Source organism: Plodia interpunctella, chromosome 20 (genome assembly GCF_027563975.2).
Source record: "Plodia interpunctella isolate USDA-ARS_2022_Savannah chromosome 20, ilPloInte3.2, whole genome shotgun sequence".
Taxonomy (NCBI): Eukaryota; Metazoa; Arthropoda; class Insecta; order Lepidoptera; family Pyralidae; genus Plodia; species Plodia interpunctella.
Window position 1 is genome coordinate 6,912,321 of NC_071313.1, and position 22,516 is coordinate 6,934,836.

Genomic DNA, 22,516 nt, shown 5'->3' on the forward strand with positions numbered 1-22,516 from the left:
TCGTGACGACGTGATAGTACAGTCGGCGGCATAAATTCGCAGATTTAGTAACGGAAACTGTTTTTTCGGGCACGCACTGTGAATAACAGGTACATAATATCTGTGATAATGTTTCGTCTGAAGTGAAACGGATGTCCTTATTTTTGGTTTGATACGTTTGTATTTATTTGTTTGTCTGTTTAAAATTATACTAGTTGTTCGCCGCGATCCTCGCGAACACAATATATTTTTTAAAATTGTGAATGTTTCTAAAACAACTTAACCGATTTTGATGCCCCACGAACTTAAAAATTCTATTGACATATTCTACATACCTTTTAAATATCATTACAATCAGACCAACGGCTCGAAAGTTATCGCGTTGCAAACATACATACATATATACATACATGCATGCATACATACATACACACATACAAACAAACAAAAAAAAATGCCCCGAGTTGATTTGTAGACCACGCTCGCTTCGCTCGCTCGCTCAATTAATTTTAGAGTAGTCTTAGCTACAGCAATTGTCTTGTCATTGCGTATTCCATGGAGCAGGAAGAGGGTGAGTTCAGGCAAGACAGATGGCGCAAGATGAGCCCGTATCTTTGACCATGGCCCATCCGTAAGAAAGACAGTGCTCCAGCAGTGGATGGGAGAAATAATTGAATTATGTAAGAAAGAGCACTTTGGTATTTTACCCCGTCACAGCTCCAAATTCAACCGAGAACACGCTAAAGATAAATAAATACCTGCAAATAAAATTCCAATAAACCAGGAAATCTCACGGCCTCTCGTCAACACAAGCTATCATTTGACATTCAAGAAGCCTCTTACCCTGGAATTGCTTCGTCGCCACTTAGTATAAAGGTCTGTACACATTCGCAAACAACTAACAAATAATCTTGACATTGATCTGAGTTTTGGCACGCCTCTTTAGGAATACTGTAGTTGCTTGTGATTTTCGATGCTTTATATCCCTTAGTCGCCTCCTACGATATCCACGGTGTGTAACCACACGACTGTTTATTTGTCGTCTGCCTTCAAATCGCGTCCTAACACAAACAAAAGAAAGATTTAACGCTACATACGCGCACACTAGCGCCACCTATCACCACCTATAGAAATATCATGATTTCTATAAATCTATTTAATTTCTTAGCGAAAAATTAAGAATAATATTGATAAATGAAGCCATACTAGATAAAGATGTTACTAGTATTATAGTTTTCCATTATACAATGTAGTTGGGTATATAAAAAAACGGCGGCCCATAAAATTTGATGTTTAGTTACGAGTAGATGATACAGTGGATTAACACATAGGGTTACTTTTATTCCGAAAGTACGTGATTCCCGTGGTATTTAGTCAAACAGTTTGATAGTCTTTGACATTTTATAAAGCAGATGGCGCTACTGTGCATGAAAATATTTTAATATTTTTTTAACCACGCGGGTAACGCCACATCTAACTAGTAAAATAATAGATATTTGGTACTTATAATCTGTGAAAAATTTAGTTATAAATGCGTAAAACTGTCTGTTATGCTTTCACGGCTAAACTGCTGGACCAATTTTTGATTCAATTTTGATTTTTTTTTCCAAAAATCAACCTCGAAATGACTATAATGGGGTAAAAGTTTGCATGAAAACCGTCTGTTCCGCTTTCGCAAATAAATTCACGCGGGCAAAGCTGCAGGCAAGAGCTAGTATCTATATAAATACCTTAATTTAAAAGTAACCTATGCATACCGAAATTAAGCGATTCCCTTTGAGGATTTTGTCCAAAAAGTCTGATAATCAATGGCGCTTTAGAAAGTAGATGGCGCGGTACAACAGCTATTTTATCTTAAAATCATTAATGTATTTTGGCATAATTTGTTAAGATCCTTTTTATTTTTCGCCAATAAAAGAAATTGATAAGAATACGATGATGGCGCTAGTGTGCGGCTGTCTTTTCAGTAACGCGTACACGTTTTACATTTACACAAACATACAAAATGTGATGTAGAACCTGGTCACGTAGCCACAATGATGTCAGGCAATCCGTAGGGCATGGGGTCCTGAGATTGCGGCAAAAAAATGTTTAGAAAATATAAACAAACATGGGTAAAAATTGCGTAATTTCATTTGTTCTTCGTTTGTAAAAGATCACGTCACGAATAAATTTAAATAATTTCAGATTTTCTTGTTCATATTTCATGACAATTCAACGTCTACTGTACAGGGTGTTGGTTATAAAAAAATAGACAAAAAAGAATACCGAATTAATATACCTAATTTGTCTTTTATTTTTTTTTGTTTTTTACTATTGCAATTAAAAAATATTTATTGGTTTGATGTTGTTATTAGGTATTAAACTAGTATTCAAAGCTAAAATCTATATTCATAAAACGAAAATACACTTATATCTTATTATAAAGAGAGTGTTTGTGAGTTTATGACTTTGTGAGTTTGTATGTTTGAGGCGGGTAATCTCCCAAACTACCGAACCGATTTCAAAAATTCTTTCTCCATTAGAAAGGTACATTATCCAAAATTGCTACATATTATCTCAAAATTCCCACGGGAGCGAAGACCCGGGCAACATCTAGTATTATTATAAAGAGGTAAGCGTTTATGAGTTTGTATGTTTGAGGCGGGTAAGCTCCAAAATTACCGAACCGATTTTAAAAATGTTTTCACCATTAGAAAGGTACATTATCCAAGATTGCTATAGGCTATATTTTATCTCAAAATTCCCACGCGAGCGAAGCCCCGGCCAACATTTAGATATGAATAAAAGAATTACAGAGTAACAGGGGTAACTACTTCTATTGCACTAAACAATACTTATGAGAATAAAATGTACATTTTCATTTCATTCTATTCCTAGAAGAAATATGAGCTAAATATATTTTAAGTGAAACAGCGGAGTAGCGTGAAATAGATACTAGGAAATAAACTGCTGTGTAGGGTGACCAACTTGACAGGTGGAGTAGGGAACGAAAGCTTGTCATGTTATAATTGAAATGACATTTTTCTCTCATGTTTTGACAGATATTTTATATTTTTAACTATTTCCATGACTAATAGCTTGTCTTTTGCATTGAAACATAATTTTTATTTATTTATTCATTCATACAACTACCATAATGGTTTAGTCATGTCAGAATAAAGACATTTATTCAGAAATTAAATCTTCATAATCACTTTTTCACTCCATAATATAAAATAGATACTATCTATCAAAGCAACAAATTACTAGCTGTAGGAAATCCATATTTTCATACTTACATACTAATATTGATAAAGAGAAAATATTTGTATTTGTGTTTGTAATAAATAAACTCAAAACTATGTTGCCAATTTTGATGAAATTTATCATAGAGATAGACGAAACCTTCAGTATTAATAGGCTTTTTTTTATTACAGTTTAACCAAGCGAAACCGGGACGGAAGCTGGTATTATATATCTTGTTTAAAGGAAGTACACAAATGATATAAGCATGGTAAATGAAGTCACAAGCGCCATTTTGGGACTTCTTATATCACTTAAAGTATTTTTTTAAAATACTTTAAAATATACTTAAAATATATTTAGTTGCACGCCTGTGCAACTATTTATAGTTAAAAATATAAATGATATTTACGTAACTAAGACGATGATGTAAACATACCATATTCTAAGTGGATTACAACTTTTAGACAAAAAGTTAAGTACTCACCATGTAATGTTCGTTAGAGCAAGCAAAATTTTTAATCAGGCTCGCAGCCACCGTCAAACGCTGAGTCCACTTTAAGTTTTCTACTTACGGTGCTTGACACCAAATTCTTGGAACGGCTCGTTAGTTAAAATAGAATAAAACTAGGTTTTTATTTTGTAGAGAACATAATTATTTTTATGTAGCTCTCTGATCCCACTGCTGGGCAAAAGCCTCTTTGATTACAACCACTTATGTTCCTCGCCAGTTGTGGCCATTCCTTATCAAAGGCCGACAGTTCGTCGGACCACCGCACCTTCGGCTTGCTTTGCGATCTTTTCCCATCAGTCGGGTTCCAAGTAGTCACTCCTTTGGCCCATCCTTCCGGCGCCATGCGGCTTACATGGCCCGCCCAATCCCACTTCAGGACATAATAAAAATAGTCTTAATGGCCGGGCCATATTTACACTATGCATCGAGAAAAATTAGTGTGTGATCATAGTTTTCTTCTTCTTAGTCGTATTTCCTCACGGCTGACGGTCGTGGTATTGCGTGGTATGAAACACACACAACAACTTTCTTGGCATTATTAATCCGTTTTACACATACAAGTTAATAATCAACAAGTGTGCAGATTTCTTGTATTTTGCATTACCGGAAGCAAATGGTGGTCGATGAATACTACTATATATGAGTCAGATTGGTATAAACTCATGTGGCATGAGTAGTATTTGAACCTGAGACCTTTCGATGCGGGCGTCATAACCATTATACCACCACCGCTTTAAGGTGCTAACCTAGAATACGAAAACTCCATATTCTAGCCGACGATTACGTTGTACCACCGTACGATACAATTTAATGCTAATTACAATTTGTTACTAAAACACAACACGGTGAGGATCATTGAACAAAGTTGGTTTATTTCGGAAACTTCTAGATCCATCTCCTCTAAACTACAAAGCGAGGCTTCTTTATCCAAACTTCGGATATCCAAAAGCTGAATGTTTGTGGCGGCGACAGTCGCTGGCATTCGGAGTTGTCGAGTGTAGTAACTATTAGTTGGGCAACTATTTGTTGAACATGCTATGTCTGACCACCTACTTACTGAAACTATATTGCAAGTGATGTGGACTTAATATTTTATTCATTAACCGACAAATAAACTGTGGTCCGACCCTAGAATATAACCATTTCATATCCACCCTTATACGTCGTACGAGACAACTTAGCTAACTTAGGGTTTGCAATCAGTAACTTTAATATGGGCACAACAAATCAAAATACGCCATTTTGTCTTATCGGCAGCGGCGCTGGTTAAAGTTAACTGGTGAAAGCAACCCTTAGTGCTCAAGTGTTTTTAAGTCTCGGTTAAATAAATCATAGCAAAACCCAGTTCTAACGCAGAACACGTAAGATTTTAAACTCCGTAGTTCAACTGTTGTTATCTAACTTAAAGTTTACTTATAGCTTCCAGCGAGCTTTTATTAAATCCACAATACTTTAAAGCTTGTTAGTATAAAATTAAAAGCTGATTATGCAAATTGGAATTTAAGATGTTATTGTTTTGTGGCAAAGACTAACGTTATTAATTGATACAGCTTCTTTAACGATAAACTCAGATAAAAGTTACAATGTATCGATATAATAGTGTAACTTATCGATTATTATCTTGCTTCTTCTATGTAGTTACATAATCAATTCTATTGCTGATAAGTTTATCAGCAATAGAATTGATGTAGTGGTGTAACTTTTATTTGGTGATTTTTTGTGGGATGATGACATCCTTTTCACTTAATTTCCATACCCAAAGCCGGTGAAACGTGGTCAAGTTTTATTTTAACACCACATTGTAAATAATTTTGACTCATGTTTTTGTAAATAGATTTTTGTAAAGAATTAATCTATTCTTGAAACCATAGAGCGAGTTTGCATATTCTGATATTTATGGAATTTGCAATTTGATATCGACTGTCAAAACTATTCACAGTAAGACGCAACGAACCAATCGCGTTCGCTGGTTGTCATCGCGTCATAATATCACACTGTGATTGGTTCGCTGCGTCTCATTGTAAAAAGTATCAACAGTGTATGCCGAATTGCAGAATCACTTCGTTTTCTGTCTGACAAGAAATTTTTCTGAAGCACTCGTTGAGCACAAAGGGACATCCCAAATCAAATTTATAACACCAAATATCACGAGTCTACATTCTCTTTGAAAATCCACACAAACTAGATTGTTTACATCATAGTTTTTGCGATTTTAAAAAGGTCCCACTGACCTGGTATCATGAAATTTGGCACACAAAAACAGACAATACACATGAAATCCATTCTAAGGACTCGTTCATCATTTCAGACGTAGAAAGTCCACTTCAAGACTTAGGTCTCCCCCCAAAAATGACCAGTTGGAAGCAGTCTACGTCCAGAGTTTCGCTGCGACTTTGGTCAGGTCATCCTACCACCTTGTTGGTCGCCAATCCAGAACCTTTCCTCTCTATCGATCATTCGGTCTCTGCGCTATTTTGCCAGCCCACTGCCACTTCTAAGACCAAATCCGCTGAGCTATATCGGTAATTTTTGTCCTTCTTCTTCTAAGGACACTTTCTTCTTGCTATCTCTGTTTGGTCTGATGGTTGACATTGCCATATGGCTTTTCACATAGTCTACGTAATTTTTTGCAATACAATTTTTTTATAGAAATAAATAAAGGCTTGTTGCATCACATAAATTATAGATCAAGATTAATGCCGTAGTTTACACGTGAAAGCGGAACAAATGCTTTCCGAATAGCTATAGACCCTTTTCCGTGTCAAGGTTAAGAACTTACCGTTGTATTAACATTGCATTTTACGAGGTGAAAAATCGTGTTCGCGTGACTGGCCTGGATTTATAACATAGGAACTCACACGCTTATTTTTAGGGCATTCAAACTTGAAGAATAAACGAGCCATATTTTAAAAAAAGCTGCCTGGAGACGATATAGAGACCGTTCCAGATGTGTTTTTCCCTACCAACCTACTTGATTGTACATGTGTAAGCACATATGCGGCGTCCTACCTCACTAATAGTAAGCGTTTTCCTGGGGCCGCTGCAAGGGTGGCAGCTGAACTTAAAATGGCCAAGTATTCTGTTTTATCCAACCAGTACGAGTTTGTTCCAGTTGCCGTGGAAACGGCTGGCCCATGGTGTTCGGAGGCGAAGCGCTTTGTTGGTGAGATAGGACGGCGTTTAAGGTGTCGTGGATATGACTACCGCTCCGGATGGTACTTGGTTCAAAGGCTATCAATTGCTATCCAACGAGGAAACGCAGCTAGCGTTATGGGTACTTTTGAACCGGGTACAATTCGGGGTGGCATTTTTGATTGACTTTGTAATTGTTTATGTTTTATTTTGTTTTATTATTTGTATTTTTAACTTGATTGTCTGGATGGATCAGAAATGGTCACAGCTGTTATGGAAAGTGGACCTATTTGTAATTAGGAACGCTCATGTGTCTATAGGAGAAATCTTCATTTAATAGTCTTATTTATCTGTCAGATTACAATATCCTTACAACTTTGTTCTTACATATTATATTACAACGTGTTCTGCCGCGCCTATCTGTCTGTCTGTTTGTATTAAACTCAAAAACTAGTGCACGGATTTTCACCAATAGGTAGTGTGGATTCCTGAGAAAGGTTTAGGTGTATAATTTATTCTGTTTTTACCCAAGCGAAGCCGGGACTGGCCGCTTTTGACGAGTCTGTTAATTTCTTACACTAGTGTCAAATTTTAATCAAATCGCCTAAGGGCATCTAACACAACTTTCACGACTAAGATAAATCTAAATAATATTTAAAAATTATTTACAAATTATACGTATGTTTGTGCTAAAGTCAAATAAACAAAGATTAAATACGAAATTCCCCAAAGACGTATACAGAACCCAGAGAAGAAAGTAATCGCACTTGCCCATTCCATTTCTAAATATTTCACCGATAAGCTACTGTACTTGGTTTGACACGCTACCAGAACTTTTTGTATAAGGTACCAATTTCTTTTCTTTTACTTCTATTTCAATTAGAAGCCTTTACCAAAACGGCCAGTTAAAAAAGGTGACGTCTTTTTTTCTTCCACTCGTCTCTTCCTATTTTAAACTCCAGTAATTTGGATAATGGCTGGAAATTAGGCTTGATAAAATATATCCAGACAATGTACACTTTTTTTACGAGCATTGGTTTTCAATTAATACCATGCAGCGGGCTCCATTATGGTCGCACGTCAAACCTTTGGATTTTTTGTACTGACCCCCATGCCCTACTCACCCGCACGGGGAAATCTGAAGAAGGACAGCATAGGCTTCAGAATATCTCCTGGTGTTAAGCGTCTGTTGTCCCCCGACACTGGATACGCAGCTCCGAAGTCCAATCTCTTACAAGCCACGAGACGCAGTCACACATCATTGTGCTTCATAGACCTTACATATTTCCATACAAATCCTGTTCCTGCATCTGTTTTCAACAAGTTTCAGCGCAAAGATTTGGCCAAGACATTCAAATGGTTTACAGATCTTTTTGTAACACTTGGCGATGTCACTGCTATTGTAAAACAACAACAGAATACACAACCAGACTAAAAACACAGCACAAAATAAAACACAGTATTCACAAAGCACAATTATTGAACATTGCCCATCTCAGTACACATATCACCCAGAGGGGCGATACACTGATTTTCAGACGAGACCTGAATCAGTGTACGGAAGGTGTGTGTGTGTATATTAACAGTGAAGAAGGAGATATATAACTACGATTGATATATTACTTATACAATAAACATTGACTGTAGCTACATAAGAACCGCTTCTGTAGGGTGGTGGTGTAATGGTTAAGACGCCCGCCTGTGGCTCGAAAGGTCCCAGGTTCGAATCCTACTCGTGCCACATGAGTTTGTATACCAATCTCACTCATGTATAGTACTTTTCATCGACCACCACTTGCTTCCGGTGAAGGAAAACATCGTGAGGAAACCTGCACACTGGTTAATTCTTATTAACTTGTGTGTGAAATGGAGAAGGCAATAGCAAACCACTCCATTAATAATGCCAAGAAAGTTGTGTGTGTTTCATTCCACGTAATAATCACGACCCTCAGCCATGAGGAATACGAGTATGAAGGAGATAGCTACATACACGTAGTGTGTGAATGCTAAGTGTTCTCATTTCCAATGGGAAAATTTACATTTAAAATAAAATTGTATCAAAGCGTGTAAACGTCTAAATTTCCAATATTATTAGCTATATTAATACAACATTAATATGGCTATTAATATTCCAAGGTACATTCGACGTAAATTCGGTCTGTATATTTAGCGTGACTGGGTCTAGGTAATAACTAGGCTATGCTTGCACTGTGACGCGCTCGTATGTAGGGTAAGTACGAGTAGATATGACAAATATCTGTATAACTATTCGTTTTGATAACTATTCGAAGGCCTTTATATTATTTGATACACCAATGAGAAAATACTGTGATAATGACAATGATTTCAAAGTTATATGAAAAAAAAATAAAAACACACAATTTTGGACTCGTCCAAACGCTCCATACTAATTTAATTGATACTCTGACATGACTTCACGATAAAGTAATATATCTTAGCGGAAAATGCTTTTAATTATTGCATTTATGGTGATACTTGTTTTAAAATTTTAATATTTTTACTATGATTGGGTTTATTTTTAGACGACCTCGGTGGCGCAGCGGTGAAGTTCTTGCCACTGGACCGAGAGGTCCCGGGTTCGATCCCCGGTCGGGTCATGATGGAAAATTATCTTTTTCTCATTGGCCCGGGTATTTGTTATAAAATATAGTATCGTTGAGTTAGTATCCCATAACACAAGTCTCGAACTTACTTTGGGGCTGGCTCAATCTGTGTGATTTGTCCTAATATATTTATTTATTAATTATTTTTTTATAATTTGAAAAAAAAAAACCAAGGACTGAAAAAAAAACGGGTTGCTGCTATTGAACAAACATTATGCGATAATAATAAAAGAAATAACTGTAAAGCCATTAATATATTATAATAGAGTAGTAGTATATTTATGCATATGATTAATAATAATATATTATATGCATAGATTTACTTAACAAAAACATCGTAATTTCATACGGTGGGCTAAAAGAAACTCACTCCCTATTAAGCTATCCGTCGTGAACGGTATGCAAAAGACAAGACATCGGGTATAGATTGAATTTCATGAACTATTCAACTTCAGGCTCAACATGACAGCTTCGAATAGTTGGCCGCCATTTTCATTTTCAGCTGATGAAGGGGCGTTTTGTAGAAATAGTTTTGAGCTGCCGGCTTTCCACGGTAATAATCATAGATAAAATATATTATTTCTTTTATCTATGGTACTTAACAATATCCTCCTATGACATACGAGGCGACTAAAGGATAAAAAGCCTTGGTAACAACAAACTTGGTCGTGAAATCACATATTTATATATGCATTTCTTTAAATTTATTACAATTTTATCTAGAAGTAAGCTGAATGGTGTTGATGTGTCTTGTGATCTAGAATTATAGCATGACAAACGTATTTTTACAATAAAATGTAGTTATTTTTACAAAATATATAAATTGACTAATACGAGTGGAGTTTTATAAATATTATATATTTTTTTTCTTTTCAGACAATTACGTACGTGGATGCTATACTGGTAAGTGCTTTCGTACATTGACGACCATCCATGGCGCAGTGGTCACGCCCGCCCGCAAATATTTGTACCTGTGATCACGAATATTTGTCTGCGGTTCTGGGTGTGTTGTGCCAGTTTCTGTGTTTGTGTCCATCGGACATGTATTAGCTTAGTTCACAGTGTGGGCCACTTAGTGTTGTCCATTTACTATGAAGTGTTAATTCATAGATTCCCAGGAAAATTGCATTAAATAATATACTTATTCTATAAACAAACAAATGCGCTTGGTAAATAGATATATTTACTCATATATTTACATTTTGTGTTTTAACAAAGGATCCCATTTATTTCTATCTTGAAAATCAATCAAATAATATTATCATAGGTCCTAGATCTTCCAATATTTTGAGAAGAAATTCCACTCCATATTGTGAATAGAAGTGCTATGAATTTCATAACATTAATAAATATTTAGATGACAGTCACAGACATTGGAATAATACAAGGGGTGTGACGTACAGGGATGTGATCACTTTGAATTTCCATTCCAAATTTATCCTACTAATATTATAATTACGAAAATTTGGGAGGATGTGTGCGTATGTACGTTTTATTGTGTTGACGGATTTTTATGAAATTTGGGCACACGGGTATATAACCTGGAATAACACATAGAGTGCATTTTGTGCAGAAATTCCCACGGGATCGAAGCCCCTGGGCGCAGATAGTCCTTTGAAACGAAAACACGTTAAGAAAATAGTTACAAAATAAAACCTAAAATTCTTTGCTACGTGTATCAGTTTGCCTTGAACTTAAAAACTTGTCGCGCGGATTTTCATGCGGTTTTCTACAACACATAGAGTGATTTCTGAGGAAGTTTTAGGTATATAAGCTATTATATTTTTACACGAGCGAAGAATATCTTTTAAATAACAGCATTTCTATTTATATATAATTCCGAATTCTTCGTGATGAAAATTATTCTAAGCTCAAGATTCAGTAATTAAATATTAATTACTATTCAAAGAACATGCTGAAGATGTTATGGTAATTTAGTTATTGGGGACACAGTTCTATAATTAAGAAGCAATTTTGAAGCCTAGATATCACTGACAAATTTTCGTTTTGATGACTATTTGAAGGCTAGGTATATTAATAGAAAATCCAGTGAAAATAATATTGTGATAAATGACAATGCTTTCAATGATATTACAAAAATTAAAATTACACATTTTTGGACTCGTCCAAACGCTCCAAAAAATAATAATAAAATGATACGAACAAGTGACGTCACAACGTGCGAAAATGTCCGCGAAGAAATATATATCTATCGATATAGTCAGCTTTTTGTAGTCTAAGCCTCCATATTGGATGTCCGGTTTTTTCCCCCCAAATGTCCGGTTTGGAGAGCTACCTACAACCCTATCCGGACCCGTGAGCACTCCTGTGGAAACCACAGAAATACGAATGCCGACCTAGGATTTAGTAAGTACTTCGTACAAAGAGTACCTACTAATTCCATGATGCAGAGTGCACATTTGCCAGATGAATAGGGTGATTCCAGTGTGGCAAAATACCAATCATTCCAGGTTTGTACAGAACAGTATACTTACTGACCCAGCGATTGTTTCTTTTACATAATATTAATCCTAACTAATTCATACTAATATTATAAATGCGAAAGCCTTTCTGTCTGTCTCGCTATCACGATTAACCCGCGTTGGGCCGATTTTGATGAAATTTGAAATAGATTGAGCTGTGAGCAGTAAATATGGGACGAAACTCTATCATTATTCTTAAAGTTTTTATTAAAAAACGGTTCTCGTGGTAAATATAGCTTTTTCCCGCGACTTCGCTCGCGTAAATTCCCCACGGGAACATTTGTATACAATACTACAATCTACACGAGTACAAAATTTCAAGAAGATTGGTTGAGTAAATAGATAAAGTAAAGAAAGTAAATCTTAGCGTAGTATATCTGTGGCGACAGAATTGGGGTCAGTGTACGGAACCACACCTGGAACATAACTGAACACAGCCAGGACATTGTTTGAACGTATACCGAACTGTAATAAAGGTACTCTAGGGATTTGCGAAGATGTAAAGCTGTATATCCACTGTAGCGTTCGGGTATTATTTGATTCGTATTTGGTGTTTTTTATACTACTTTGGCGACATCTGTCACCCCACACAACGCCGCTGACGGAAAAAGCTGACTAGTCACGTAGAAGATTCACGACACTACGGACAGATGACACTACGGTCGTCTCACTACAGAAGCTAACAAGCCTAGACCGCGCAAACAGTGCGTTAACGATTGGAAGACAACCTCCGACATGACACCGTCGGAGCCGAGAGGTTCCCCGGCGCTACACCCTGGCGCCTGGCGGGAAGATCTTCCCTTTGCGCCGGTCGAAAACGATCACCTAGCTCCCGCTACACTACAATGTAGATAAACAGGCATGTGGCCTTACCTGATGGATAATTTATCATGACAGCCTTTAACACCAGGGTTGTCACACGCGTGTAGCCACGACCTGGTCTTTTGTCACTGTACCCTGTCCTGTAATTACACTGCCTCACACCTTTTAAACCCCAATTTCGATCATAACAATTCTATAGTTTCCAAAGTTACATTGAATGGCTCAGTAGTTCGGGTTGTCGAACAGTTTAAGTATCTTAGTCATATTGTGACTGGAGTCTGTAAAGATGATTTAGATATGGAGCGTGAGAGACGGGCATTGTCGGTTCGGTGTAACATGCTCGCGCGCCGTTTTGCTAGATGTAGCGGAGAAGTGAAGGCGACCCTCTTTAGAGCTTACTTCTGCCAGTGCTTCTACACTTGCCAGTTATGGTATAATTATAAGAGGTCTTCCTTCAGCACCATAAGGGTGCAGTATAATAATGCATACCGCATCCTTATGAAGCTTCCTCGCTACTGCAGCGCGTCGGGCATGTTCGCTGAGGGGAGAATACCCAATTTCTTTGCTATTATAAGGTCACGTATATCTTCCTTCTGGGACAGATTGCGAGACGCTAGTAATAGCATTCTTAAAGTAATTTGTAAAGACTTGACATGCCCGATGATGCGGTATTGGATCACAGCACATCGGGAACCTAACAAAAAATGATCATTGTAAGACTGAAAATACGCCTTGTGGCTTTATTTTTACTTTATTTCATTTAGGTAATTCATTGTATTTATTTTACATATGTAAATGTACAAATGTATGGGTTTTTACCTAAAATAAATAACTATTATTATTATATTATAGATGAAAATGAGGTAACCACGCGGGATGGCCTTTGTAAAAAGGTTTACCTCTGATATGAATTAACTTACTAGAAACATATAAATGAAATGAAATGTCACTAAATCATGCCGAAACGGGTGGACGGATTTCGATATATGGTACATGAGTAGGATAAAAGCTGTTTAAGTTGGTATAGTATGAGAATTTTGATTTCAAAATTATTCCAATCCCAACAATATTAATAATGCGAAAGTAAGGTTATTTGTTACCTCTTCACGCTTCATCTGCTTAGCCAATCTTCGTGAAATTTTGCATATATATGGTTTGAACTACGGCGAAGGACCATTCATCCCGAATAAATAAATGATTCCGTGGGAAATTCACGCGGGCGAAAGTTGTATTATAAAAAAAATGAACAAAGTAACTAAGTACTTATTCATTAATGTACCTCATTACTGACTCTGTCTGTATGTTTATATTTAAGTGACCAATAAGAGAAAAAAACAAAATGACAAAATGAGCAAATATTGTATTATTATTTTACGTCCAAAATTTGAAATATATCTCAAAGAAATTTATATATATAAATAAAGTACCTACCTAGTAGTTTCTTTATTGTCCTCATGTTATCTTAATACTAATGCGAAACGAACCGAAAAATGTGTTTGATTGTTTGTTTCTAGGTATGTCTGGAACCCGAGGCTTTGTTTTACAAAGTTTCTGTTTTTCCAAGTTAATATTAACTTTTGTACGTGATTTGTATAAATATAACTCACTTTTCTCTATTTGTTAAAATTAAATGTTGTATGGCAATTTAGAAAAAAATTCAATCGCAAATTTTGCGTGTGACAGAAATGGATGAACCATGACGGATTTAAAATTCAAATTCAAATCATTTATTCAGAAATTAGACCTTCACAGGCACTTTTTCTCGTCAATCTTTATATTTATAGTTATTTCTCACAAGCTACAAACTACTGGCATTTCGGAACGACCACTGCTGAGAAGAAATGCCGAAAGAAACTCATTTGAACAGTGTTGGTCCCTATCATGCCAGATCGGCTTACAATTATTATTTCTTACAATGTTTTTTTTTCTTTCTAATAATATATAAAAGTACATAATGTACATAGTCAAAAGGTATATCAAAACAGGTTATGATTGTGATCCGAGTGCTGATTATAATATATAAATATATATATATATATATGTATATATTTATATATCGATTTGTTCCATCTCTTTTGAATGTCGCCTATGTGACTAAGATAAATAAAATCTGACTGCAGTATAGTGAAAGTCATGTAAGATGCCTTTGGGCGACTGGGATAAAATCTGACACCGCTAAGAAAAATATAATAGAAGAAGACTCAAATTGTTTCCTTGTATATTATTCATGAGATTAGAACCTTTGCCGCGTAGATTTTTCCAGTAACGTTCCATAACAAGATGGCGTCCGTCGGCCATTACGTGATAAAACGCGCGAAAACATAAAATACTAACGTAATACATTGGCTGGCGTAATTTTATACTCATTTTTAACCCCACCGACCACAGTTCGCTACAGCCGTCGATCTTAATTAAGTATTTTCGAGTTATAATTAAATAGCTTGCATGCAACCTAGTTATTGCATTCATTTTTCACATTTTAGCAACGGAGGTTGTTAACCTGAAATTTCTCTCATGTTGTATTTGCTTTTACTGTGAATCTTTTTTTAATGTAACGTTTGTGTGTTGTATCCCAATGCTAGGTAATGGCTATTTCCATTTCTTGCATTCGTCTCTATATTTATCTGATTTTTAGGTATGAATTTATGTATGCCTTCTCGTCATCACTTTTTCTGTAGTTGCTTTAATCCTACAGATAATAAATACTTAATCTTCCATTAAGATTACGTATCAGTGGCATTGTATTCCTTACAAATTCAGTCGAGTCGACACGCTAAGAAGGATTTATGGTCGGCAATGTATGGTTTATAATGTCCGCCATATTGGTTTTATAATGACATCACCCGGAGTAATGTAAGAAATCTAATGGTACCTTACACATCGTAGAAGGCGTATGAATTATTATGAAATATACTGACGTACATACAAATATGGGCCCTCAAAACATGATTCTCCTTTTGGGCAGTCAATAACAGACTTTACAATTTCTACATATGAATTTTTTATGTCAGTTTCAATGTTGAAACGAGCACTGTTCTTATCATGAAATTAGTAGGTACTCCGGACGGAGTAGGTATCTACCTACTAATTTCATAGTTTTTATACATATATCCAAGATGGCAGACCTCTCGTTAATAATTCAACCTAATAACGGTTTTGAATCTGGGCCATTTTCACTGTATTTGGCTTCTAAATCCTTATTATTTTGCTAATAATTGAATGAAATACGAAAGTTTGAATGTAAATGTTTCTCACTCAATCGCGTAACGGTCTAGACAGATTTCGATGAAATTTAATATACGAGTTTTTTAGAATTCTTTATATCAACTTGGGATGTGTATCTATCTGTTAGTGACAAAAATATGTAAATAATATAAAATTCAAATTCAAATTATTTATTCAGAAATTAGACCTTCACAGGCACTTTTTCTCGTCAATCAACAGGTATAACCTGTTTTGATATACCTTATATAAATTATATAACATCTGCTTTATCTTTCCTAATGGCACATTTTTGGGATACTTCATATCCCAAAAATTCTATGGGAGCGAAGCCCTGAGGTGCAACTAGTTTAACATATTTTGTTACTAGACAGAGTCCTGGGGGTTCCATCCGGAACTCTCCGGTTCTGTAGACGGCCGAAGGGGTACCAACACTGGAACTAATTGATGGTATTTTCTAACTTTAATCTGTGCAGAAAAATGCACGTTATTTTATTTAAACGACAACGGCAGCGCGCAGGTTAAACTAAACGTCAAAGTTGACGGGTGCAACAAACTTACATTTTATGTATTATTCCTGGCAGGCTTCACCCGCCGCCCCCTGGACAATAACTAAATATAAATATATTAGGACAAATCACAGATTGAGCTAGCCCCAAAGTAAGTACGAAACTTGTGTTATGGGATACTAACTCAACGATACTGTATTTTATAACAAATACACATATAGAAAAACATCCAAGATCCGGGTCCATCAGAAATGATCATTTTCCATCATGACCCGACCGGGGATCGAACGCGGGACCTCTCGGTTTCAGAGGCTAGCACTTTACCACTACGCCGCCGAGGTCGTCGAGAATAACTATAAATATATTACATTTTATCAAAATCGATCTAGTAATTTGACGGGTGAAAACGTGACGGGTAAAAAGATAAACTTTTGCATATATAATATTAGTATCGATTGCAAATAAGTCTCGAAAAGCATACAACCGTTAGATATACTTTGCTACACACGCAATGGATATATATTAGCCTTAAAGACCAACTATTAAATTCTTGTAAGTTTAAAATATAAGTAGTTTATTTGTTAGATAAATTAAAAACCCCCCCCGACTTTCAATATTCATTTCGCTACAGCTTTTGAACAGCTGAACCGATTTTGATCGAACACATCTAAGACTGACTGCATAAAAATTAGATATCAAATAAAAAATACGTTGTTGAGCTACGGTGCCACGTAGACGGACAAACAGACTTATAACACCCCTCTTTTTGCGTCGAGGGTTAAAATTAACATTTCATAAAGAAACATAATCTTGACGTTATTTGTTGCATAGGTAGTTAATATGATGTATATTTCATAACATAGCTCACTGTATATAATTAGAAACATTAAAAATTCAATATTTTACTATTCAAACGGCGACATTGGTAACAAAACGAAAAACCGACAGGGTTGGGCGGAGGGGTAAAATTATCGAGAATGAAAATTGGTAAAAATTTCATTCTCGATAATTTTCATTCTCGAGATTCTTGAATAATATTCAATTCATTGAATACATACCCATTTGTACAAGGTTTTTTATACCCTATTATTTATATAGAAATTATTCTGTTTTAGTTTAATTATGTGTTCTCTCGTTAGGAGTTGAACCTGGGTCATACTTATAATAATGTGTCGTCATCCAAACTGAAAAGACGTGAAAAATTTCATGACAGTGTTGTTAACCGTAGGAGTATTTCTTGGTTCATCATCAGGTCTTGCTTCTGATAAAAAAAGGTATTCCAAATTTCAGATCAATAGGGTGGGTAAAATTTAACCTGCGCAAGAATAATTCTAGACTAACAGTTCAATTTAAATTAAATATTTTTAACTTGTGAAGCTCGTCTACGAATTTATATGACAAAGTGCGTAAAGAAAGTCTTATAAAAGTAAAATGCAAAGTTAAATAAAACCTTGTGAAAAGGCTCGGGTTTTTTACCGGTGGGTGGTCATTTTTAATATACGAGTTACCGCAACGTTCCTTTTACAAGTACAAATATTTTCATGTTTGTAATTAATTTTGTCCCGAAGTGTATACGTGTTGTGTCGTTATTAATTTATTTTAGTAGGCATTGGTTTAGCCTCATATTTTTTCATGATTTTGTTTCCCTTTTAATTAACTGCAGATATTACTAATTACTTTAATTTTTGATCTGTTTTCTTATTAATAAGGTTAACCCATATATATCAAGTGTGTTTATCTGTTCCTTTTTTTCAAAACGAAGCATTGGATTGAGGTGATTTTTGGTGTGCAGATTGTTAGAAATATGTTAGAAAGCAAGAGATAGACTTGCTGCTGCCTGAGCAATAGCTAAGATACGACGACCTCCGTGATCTAATGGTCATCATGCCAAACTGCTACACAGGATGTCTCTCTCGGTTTCGATCCCCGGTCAGGTCAACATGGAAATTGACCTGGGTCTTGGATGTTTATATGTATATATTTGTTATAAAATATAGCATCGTTGAGTTAGTATCCCATAACACAAGTCTAGAACTTACTTTGGGGCTAACTCAATCTGTGTGATTTGTCCCTATATATTTATTTATTATTTATTAACATATACTCAAACGTTAAAATTAAAGATAGGTATGATTTTAACAGCAAATACATTAGTAATTTTACATAGGTGCTTGTATGTAAAATTATTCAATATTCTCTTTGACTGGCTCAATATTATTTAGAATAATGATATTTTAGTATATTATTTTATCTTTACGTCTAGACGTACCGAATCCTTCATAAGCCTTTATGTAGTGGAATAGTATATACATATATATTATACATAATATTAATTAGTATGGTACGCTTTATGAGCTACTGGATAAATAAATTATTGTACATTGAGTTGCTATGCTTTTTAAGCCACGGTCTATATAGACCCGCTTTTGAGGCATTTACAAAGAAGTACTACTTTAAGAAGTCTATTATTATTATTTATACAAAAGTACTCGGTGGCGCAGTGGTAAGGTTCTTGCCACTGAACCGAGAGGTCCCGGGTTCGATCCCCGGTCGGGTCATGATGGAAAATGATCTTTTTCTGATTGGCCCGGGTCTTGGATGTTTATCTATATATGTATTTGTTATAAAATATAGTATCGTTGAGTTAGTATCCCATAACACAAGTCTCGAACTTACTTTGGGGCTAGCTCAATCTGTGTGATTTGTCCTAATATATTTATTTGTTATTTATTTATTTACTTTCACGTTTAGACAAAATAGTATAAATGTACCGCTTTCTGCGAACTCTCTCTCTGCGAAACAAAGGCCATACAGACACGAATTTCATACAAACTTTCACCCCCTATTATAATCATTTGGGGGTTGATTTTTGAAAATAATAGTAGTCTATGTTTGTCTAAAGGAGATCAATAACTATACATACCAAAGTTTTATAAAAATTAGCCCAGCGGTTTAACCGTGAAAACGGAACAGACAAACAGACAGACAGACTTTCGCATTTGTAATATTAGTATGGATTATCCATTCACGGAACCCTAAATTCATGACATCAAGGTCATGTCACACTTTAATCAAAAATTAGCACCTTGGAAGGGCTAAATGTGGAAAATAATTTTAATGGAAAAGTTGTTAAAACTACTTCTCCCTATGCGCACCGAATTCCATGTAGGATTTTATTTCGTTTTGTGCAAAGCCTGTGTAAAATTCAATTCCAACAGCGAATGTCGAAAGAATTGTCCAATATGGCAATATTGTATGGTGACTGAATGGCGGTTCAGTACCATTGGCTTCACTGAAAGCCAGTGCATTGGAAGCGATGATAGGCCAGTAATATGATAATAAATCATTCCTTTTTTCCCAAAAATCAACCCCCAAATAACTGTAATGGGGGGTGAAATTTTGTATGAAAATTGTCTGTTCCGCTTTCGCAGATAAATTCACGCGGGCGAAGTCGCAGGCAAGAGCTAGTGTCCAAATAAATGGACAACATTCAACAGTCTACACTAAGAACTAAGCTTGTATCGCAGGTTCGATGGACACAAACACAGGAGCAGGGTACATACAAACATACCGGAGATGAATATCAACGTTCACAAGTACAAATATTTACTCGCAATGGGAATCAAACCCAGGACCTCCGATAGCGGACGGGCGTGGTGACCACTACGCCACGGAGGTTGCCAAAAGTAATAATGACTACAGGCTACAGAAATGGTGGTAAATATTTTTGACACGTTAATCGTGAACAGTCTCGATAAATAATATGGACCCTTAATCAATTTCATTCACTTTAAAGTTTAACTCTTCAATATTAAGTACAGTCATCAGCGTGTCAAGTTACACTGCACCGTCTTCTATGCCATGGTAAAAGGGGAAAAATTGCAATGACTTCAGTTAGATGAATGTTGATGGTAACCTACACGGAAACGTAACATAAACTGCTAACAATCCAATCATGAACAATATCTTACCACCATTGATAGGGTTGTTCCTTTAAAAAAATACTCTGAAACACCCAATCAATAAGAACAAAAGCGTCATTCAATTGACCGGCAGAACGAAATGAACGGAATAAAACCGTTTGGCTTGAGCTGCATCAATTTGGTGTATTCCCATTTGGCCCTATGTCTCGCTTCCGAGTTAACTTTTTTTTAATTTCATTCAAATACTATGTGTTTTGGATTTTTTATAAGCATACAATTATTCTCTAATACCCTGCCAGAAATTAGTTAAGATCTGAGAATACGGAAGCAGAAATTAATGAAAATCGTAGGTCTACGTGTGCTGTCGCATTTTATATTTTCTATTTGCAGAGTGTTATTATTTTTGTAAACCTTAAAGACGAAAAAGAAAATGTAATTTTTGATGGTTCGATAAATATATTTTCATGACTGCATCAAAAAAAGAGTGTTATGTTTTCAGTTTTTGTTTGTGTGTGTGTAATAATGTTTATTCTATCATACTCGCAAATGCCTATGAGATACCTAACGGTGTGAGGTATAATTAGATTCCATATAATGCATGGTATTAGTTGCTATAGTGCGTGAGGCTGAATTTTGTAAGATAATTAAATGTACATACAGGCTTACTGGTTTCAAACGCAAAATCTTCTAAGGGCTACTCGGATACATCAAAACAAGCAATTTTTATTCTACGACTTTTCGTGATTCATAGTTTTTAACTTCACAAAAAAGAAATAATTTCCGATTCTACACATCTTAACTCTATGTAATAGCCAAGCAACACGAGACAGTACAGTAGCGTTATGTAGCGGAATCGAACATAGAGTTAACGTTTTATAGAAACGACATTAAAACTAAAAAAGGTATTTTTTTGGTATTTATTACTTTTAGACAAAAGTCGTAGAACAAAAGATGTTAGTCTCTATGTACCTTATGGGCCTTTGGAAGGTTACAAGCTTCAGCCGGGGAGGATGTCTACGCCAGTACACCACAACACTAGGCACGTCTCGACCGCGACCCCTCGCGCGGCAGCCAATGGCTATCGAACACGACAATTTAAATTTTATTCTTGCGCGCGCACTACAAATCTAGTTTTTTCTATTGTTTTTTTCCTGTCATTCGATTCGATTTCTGTTTTTCATTATACCAATTTGTAAGAACAAAGAAAAATATAATTATCTAATTCTTAGCTCCAAGTATTTTATTTTAACTACATATTAGTTCCGTAATGAACAATGCGTTAGATACCAGTAATCCTGTATATGTATATCCACGTCCTTGACTTCGCGCGAAGACATCGCGCAAATCCCACCTGGACTGGCAATCCAGCTACAGCTTCACTATAACTATTTTATATGATAAATGGTAAGTCATTATATAGTTTTTGGATTATGAGCATACAAACAGAAAGATAAAATTACTAATATATATTTTTTATCTTATATTTCGACCTACAAAGATGATTATTATAATATCAAAAACATTAGTTACGATTGGACCCAATGGACACCTACCAATTGGGCTGTATCAAATTTTATGACGTATCCAATGATCGACCCTCGCAAATTGGGGGTAAAGACGGGAGAAAATTGTAGTAGCTTAAGTACATTTTACGTCTTCATATCGAACGAAACAATAAGATTTTATAGTTGTTTCTGTTTATAGCTCTTTTGTTCTGTTTTATAGCACTATAGTTCTGTAGTTGGAATTACTGGATTAAAAAAATACTATTACTGTAGTGTATTTTGTATTTTTTTTTGCCCACGCGTAACTGTACATCACAGTCAAACTAACTGAAGTCCCACCATATTCACTAAATAATTGCGTACATCACAGTCAAACTAACTGAAGTCCCACCATATTCACTAAATAATATTAGTTAGTGAATATGGTGGGACTTCAGTTAGTTTGACTGTGATGTACAGTTACCCGCAAAGGTAGGCAAAGGCGTCAGAATGATTGTGCCACTGCTGCGCATGTGACTTTAAATCACAGCTAAAGTCACCGATTAAATAGCTCTTAGTCTAACTCTCACGAGATGTGT

At 35.6% G+C, this 22,516-nt stretch overlaps 1 protein-coding gene across 5 annotated transcripts in view; it reads left to right on the plus strand.

Moving 5' to 3' along the window:
• The window catches only part of LOC128678573 (uncharacterized), a 227,160-nt gene that overhangs the window by 75,574 nt on the left and 129,070 nt on the right, over positions 1–22,516 (plus strand). For 4 of the 5 annotated variants that reach the window (XM_053760182.1, XM_053760185.1, XM_053760183.1 and 1 more), the window contains exon 2: positions 10,351–10,377. The exons of the other annotated variant lie outside the window; for it this stretch is intronic. The gene's annotated coding sequence lies outside the window, so the exon portion shown is untranslated. The remainder of the gene's footprint in view (positions 1–10,350; positions 10,378–22,516) is intronic. 5 annotated transcript variants of the gene reach the window in all.